General features: G+C 46.1%; 1 protein-coding gene across 2 annotated transcripts in view; it reads right to left on the minus strand.

The window, feature by feature from the left end:
- Window positions 1-3950, minus strand: part of LOC149338805 (uncharacterized) — a 193834-nt gene extending 189884 nt beyond the window's left edge. For both annotated transcript variants that reach the window (XM_089547791.1, XM_089547792.1), the window contains exon 1: window positions 3351-3950. The gene's annotated coding sequence lies outside the window, so the exon portion shown is untranslated. The remainder of the gene's footprint in view (window positions 1-3350) is intronic.
- Window positions 3951-6000: the final 2050 nt, after the last annotated feature.

The following is a 6000-nucleotide window of genomic DNA, read 5'->3' on the forward strand; positions in this document are numbered from 1 at the left end:
GTCTGGCAAAGCGCGGATCGCCTGGAGAGCAAATTATTGCCTTGAAGGACGAACACGACGACGGAGCTGATGTTAGAGGCTACGCCCCGAAACCGTTACTCTGAGAAGCGAGGTTCTACTGTCGTCTTCCGCGTGCCTCGAAGCGTGAAGCTAAGTACATATGATGTAACGGAAAGAGATTAAGGAAATAAAGATAAATTTTGTGTTCACATACCTGTCATGTATTGGATGTAGGCTTTGAAAGTGGCTTATGCGATGCCTTTCATTCCATTTTTTTTTGTTTTCATCTCACTGGACCCTTGCGACCGGTAGGTCTATTTGAAAGGTCAATTCGCTGTTCATATTTAAGAGCGGCTAAGCACAGGGTAACACACTATGATAGTATGCAGAAGGACGACCACTGATAATAGATGTACATGAGTGCCTTACTTTGCGTTAACTTTAACTGCGTTACTTTGCGGTTCAGTCCGCAAGGTGGCCTTGACATGTTTGCAACTTCTACTCACCCCATCTTGATTCGTGTTTGTCCTTGAGTGTTTAGGTATCTTCTTCACATACAGTGGTTTGCTTTTACTCCGCAAATTTGTAGAAAGCATCAGTACCACGTATGCACCCAATTCGGTTTCCCAGAAAAAAAAAAAAAAAAACTTCCTTCACTGCTTTCTAGACTAACGGAAAACAGAGCTCTTCAGATGCGCAGTTAGCCATAAAAAAGGTGCTGCGAAGGCAAACATTGTAGCAACATACATCATTACAATGGATGCGAACCCAGAATAAGGGAATGCAGTTTGCAATGTTTTTAGCACCAGAAGTATCCGGAGCGTATTAGGATGCATAGCTCTCAAAATAGCCTGGCAATAGCAAGGCTCTTTTGAAAGTTTTTTTACTGGTCATAGATTTTCCCTCGGAGCTCCACAAAGGAGACAATGGGTGGAGCGCTATATATATATATATATATATATATATAGCACAATAAGGTAAACGTACTTGGTTGCTAGTTTAAAATAAGATGCGAAATTGAGAAACGCTTCGTTTATTGGGAGTCGACGTTTCGGACAGAGCCTGTCCTTTTTCAAGACTCAGTCTTGAAAAAGGACAGGCTCTGTCCGAAACGTCGACTCCCAATAAACGAAGCGTTTCTCAATTTCGCATCCTATATATATATATATATATATATATGCATAGATATGAATTGCTCTGTGCGAAGCATGAGTTCGGTGAACATTGTTAGAAAACATTGAGATATCATCATGTTCTGGAGTGTTTTTCATTTTCGAGAAAACGAACGCCAAATTGAGTAATTCATAGCTTGCATTTCAGTTTTCGACATTCCCATTGGATTGCAACAAACTACTTCATGATGGCGCAGCCAACTCCATCACCCCGTGACGTCCATCATGCCGAACGGCCTTCGCGTATAAGGCTGCGTCGCGCAACTAAGCGATCAGTCTGGGCAGCACAAATAGTGTACCAGCTTCCAAAATAAGCAAAAAAAAAATGCTGTTCCACCTGCGTTGTTGCATTGTACTATTCATTTTTTTTCTTGGCTTGCCGAATATAAGTTGGAATGGACGACTAGCAATTTTTTTTATTCGAAAGCATATTCCGAGCTGGCAATATCACCAATTACGATGGACTGTTTGATCGCCATCTAAAACGCGTTCTGTTCATCTATACATTTTTGTCTTTTTTCCCCCGAATATACTATTACAAGAAGTGGCCGTTCCATAGAAACTATCGACATTAACTACTCCAGAATGTTCAGATTTCTCAAAAAATTGTCATTTTTAACTAAAATACACAAAAATAGCAGCTCACGATTCGATGCCTTCAGGCAAACTTCATCTGTGTTACAAAAATCTAATTTATTTTACATTAGGGTGAGTTTCAGAGGCGTCTCATGCGCCATTCTATTATTATTTTTTTCTTTTCTTTGAGGTTAGACGAGCTAGCCGTAATCGTGTTTTGCAGTCATTTTCCTCGCTTGCTTCAGTTCTTAGGTAAATACTTACAAGAAGCAGATCGGCTAAATATAATCAAATTGGGAACGCGTGCGTGTGTAGTGCAGTAGAGAAAAGTGCAAACTTCTGAAAACCAAGCTCCTAAGCACTGCTGAGAGCAGTTGGATAACAGCGGCCCGAGACTGCTACGAAGCGCTAAGCCTAACTCCGGAAAAACACTTTCGGGCTGAAAATCATCCATCGCTATCACCCTACGCAACTGAGTAGCTGTTTTTCAACGTCCAGTGTACCCATCAAACATAAAAAACGGAGTTTAGATCCATCAATAATCTCGTATCGAACCGTAGCGCCGCCCAGAGGTTATTTATGTGACTGGCTTTGCCACATCGATGCCGGCAGGAGAAAAACCTCCAAAAGTAACTTTTATGTTTATTTTTGTCGAGCAGGTTGAGATGTCTTCAATTGAGGGTATGAAAAAATGTAGAACAGTGAACCTAGGAATGTTTAACAAGAAAGACCAAACAGTCTCAACCTATCATACCCCATATATATATATAAAAAAACGATCGACAATAGCGCCGAACAAATTTTTCTTCTTACTGTTGAAGACAGTCGTACCTTTTTCTTGCGCTGCCTTTTCTTCTTTTTTCAGAATGCTTTAGATAATTACACTTGGCGTCATCATTTGCTTGACACCAGCGACATGACGCAGGAAGCTATCACATAAGATAGGAACAAGCCTAGTTGGCCTCGGAAGCCAGTAATGCATGGGCGTTTTATTGATAATAACAGTTTGCACTTTCGCACTATGCTTTACACTCGAAATTGCTTGCAGTTTACAGTTGAGATATAGCTTGTGGAAACAACATCGTCCAAGTTATAATCAGTCACTCGCCAAAATTCTAAAGTGTTTTATACAGGGTGATGCAAAAGTCAGATAACAAGCAAAATTCAACAATTAGAAACATATTCAACATAACTCAGTGCGTTTTCAACAGAAATGCACAGAAATACGTTTTTTTTATCACAAAATTCTATTTCCGGCCCACAAGTAGCGCTGTGGCCCATTCTGCATAATACAGACACGCCTGCAGCGTTGCCTATAATTTGTAGATGTAACTCTACTAATACAGTCTTCTGTGGTACTAAAAAATATCCCGATTTTCTATGGATTTCGATGAAATCCACATCGCGCTTGCATCTATAGCTTTCGAATTATTGATTTTTCTGTCTCTGTTAATTTTGCATCAGTGTATTTTATGGATTACTTCAGCACGCCGCGCACTCTCTACAGGTTCACGAACTCAAGGGAACAAATTCGCTTAGTCGACTCGCTTAGTCAAGAAACTGAGGCTTGAAGAGTTCTGACAGGAAAAAAGTAAGACTCACCCTTTTAGTCGATGAGAAAAAGTGATGAGTTGCTAGCAAGAGACGTCGAAAGGTGATTCCTCGGAAAACGCTGTAACTCTCCGTAGGGTAGAAATTTTTAGTCCGATCTTATCCTTGGAAGAAGACAAAACGCCGGGGCAGAACACCCAAGTTAGAAGCAGTCACGGTACCTGGACGATCGAGGCACCCCGAAGGCGAGCAACTACTCGCAAAGAAGCTCGGACGAAGTTCACACTCAATCGATACCGCAGATCGGGCAGCACATCCGCGGCGAAGTCCGTAACAGGATAGCACAGAAAAGCGCGAGACGAACTGAACCGCAGCACAGAGCACGGAAATAAAAAAAAAGTTCCCCGTCCACGGAGAACACCAGCTGAAAAGTTGAGAAAAGTCCTTCCAGGAGTCAAAGCCTCAGCTACGACACGACTGGGGACCCACTCTGCCGTAGGAAAGAAGTTTCCGACGGGAAAGCCGAGTATCGCCGTCAGGCCTGGCGGCGAGAAGGGAAAGAGATCCACAGAGCGCGCGCCCAGGAAGAGGTGAGGCGGCCGGCGGGGAGCCTTCTCTCAGCGACGCATCTCGGGCCGCCGACGCCCGTCGCGCAGCATCCGGAGCGAGCGCGGGTCTGGGCGCCGATCGGGCCCCCGCGCGGCTCGGTCTGGTGCCACCAGCGACACCATCGGCCGAGCGCCCCCACCACTTTCGCCGCGGCAGCCGCATGCGCCGCTGGGTGCCCCGTCTTCTATGGCTTGCGTTTTGCTTGCCTGAGGCACCCCCTGGGTCGGTGGTGAAGGAGACGGGGGGAGGGGAGGGGGTGTATTTTTCTTTCACTTTATTCCCACCTTATCCCGTCTCTCCCTGTTCCTTCCATTCTTCCCCACCACATTCCCCACTCCTCCTCCGTTTGCCCTCCTTCGTTTCGAGTAAGCTGCAATGCACCCTTCCCGTCCTCCTCCCCCTCACCGTCCTCCCTCTCCGTCCTGCCTTTCAGTGGCGGCTTCGCTTCGTTCTCCCGTGCCGCACCCCGATCCTGCTGAGTCGTTTTCATTTCGTCGTCTTTGCATTCTCTTTGGCTTGCTCCTAATTCTTTCTTCCTTCTTTCTTAATCTCACCTCTTCTTTCTCTTTCGATACTTTCTTTTACTTTTTATATCCGTCCGTCATCGAACGAAAACAGGAAGAAAGCAATCGAAAAAGAGGGGAGGCCCTGGCACCCTTTCTTTCCCAGTCGCCTTCCAGACCGTTCCGGCTTTCCTCGCTCGTATAGCGGCCCCGATCTCGAGCGCCTTGCGCTTTCGCTTTTTATTCCTTCTTACGGTCTCCATGTCCCGCCATTTCCGAAGCCTTCTTCCGTGCTGCCGGCCATCGCTCTCAGCTCTTTGTCCCGTTCCTCCCCCCTCCCTTCTTCTCTCCGTCCCATCGCTGTCTCTCTCTCTTTCTGTTTTGCTTTTTCTCAGACCTTCCGCACAGTGCTCCGGCGACGACCTCTGACGCTGTCCTCTTAGCGTCCAATGCGGCCGCTTTCTACCCAGCCTCCGTCTCTTAGCGTTGTTGTTCCTGTCCGCGTCTTTTAATTCGTCGGATGATTCGTGCTCCTTGATTTCCAGCCCCTTGTCCCTCCTCGATTTCTTTCCTTTCTTCCGCGTCACGTGATTAGGAGCAGTCTGGACCCGTCCCCCTTTCCAGCTTGCTCTTCTTGCCTGTCCATCTACGCTGATCCCGTCCGACCCTTACACTTACGCTGCCAGCTGAATCCGGATGTTTCTTCGCTCAAGGGAACAGTGCATGGGAGTTGTGCCCTCGACGGACGTTGTATGCTCGGTAAGGAGTACGCTGCGTTGTTCGAACAGACCCTGCTCGTTTGGTCTCGTAGCATCTCAACGCTTTGATGTGGTACTGATGGGAAAATTTAGTACGGATTGACCTGTTATGAAAGTAAAATAATGATGATTACATCACTGCTTCCAACGATGTTTACTCATTTCAAAACGAAACTAAACACAGCGCCTGCAAGTGTTATCGCTTTTGCATGTTGATTTTGGAAGTTGTTTTCGTCAAAATTCCTTGAAACTTTACTGTGAGTTTTGAACAGAGCGAAACATCGTGGACAGGTAGGCCACGCACTGTGAAAGAGAAACTTGCGTGCTTTAAATAAAAATTGAAGGGAAGGCTTAAGCTCCGCCTTAAGGGTATGACGCGATAGCTTTGATGTGTTTATGCCCATATATGCGGCATCGGCCATTCTCGAATTTACATTCTTATAGCCCTGGGAGTCGAATACACCGCCTGGCTCAGTGGTTCACTGGTTAAAAGATGCGCCACTGCCCTGCGATTGTAGATGCTGCCACCGGTGGGGATTGTAAGACCAAGGTTGCTCTTCCCGAGCAAAGCCTCGCGACCAAGCATTAATTTAACTGCCACCTGCCACGATGGTCGGTTTCCTTACAATGTGGTTGGCAGGTTATGGTTACGCCGCAGGGTAACGTGACCTAGGTGGCCCATCTATGTTGCTTTCTCTGGGGGAAAGTTCTCATAGAAGGTGTATAGCTTTCCTTTGAAGCCGTATGCTATTTGTGGGTGAAGTGGGCGCTTTTGAGCAATTACTCCCCTATTACAAACCTACGCCACCTTGGCGGATTTCCCTAAACACT

Source organism: Amblyomma mixtum, chromosome 6 (genome assembly GCF_055824585.1).
Source record: "Amblyomma mixtum isolate Tamu chromosome 6, ASM5582458v1, whole genome shotgun sequence".
Taxonomy (NCBI): Eukaryota; Metazoa; Arthropoda; class Arachnida; order Ixodida; family Ixodidae; genus Amblyomma; species Amblyomma mixtum.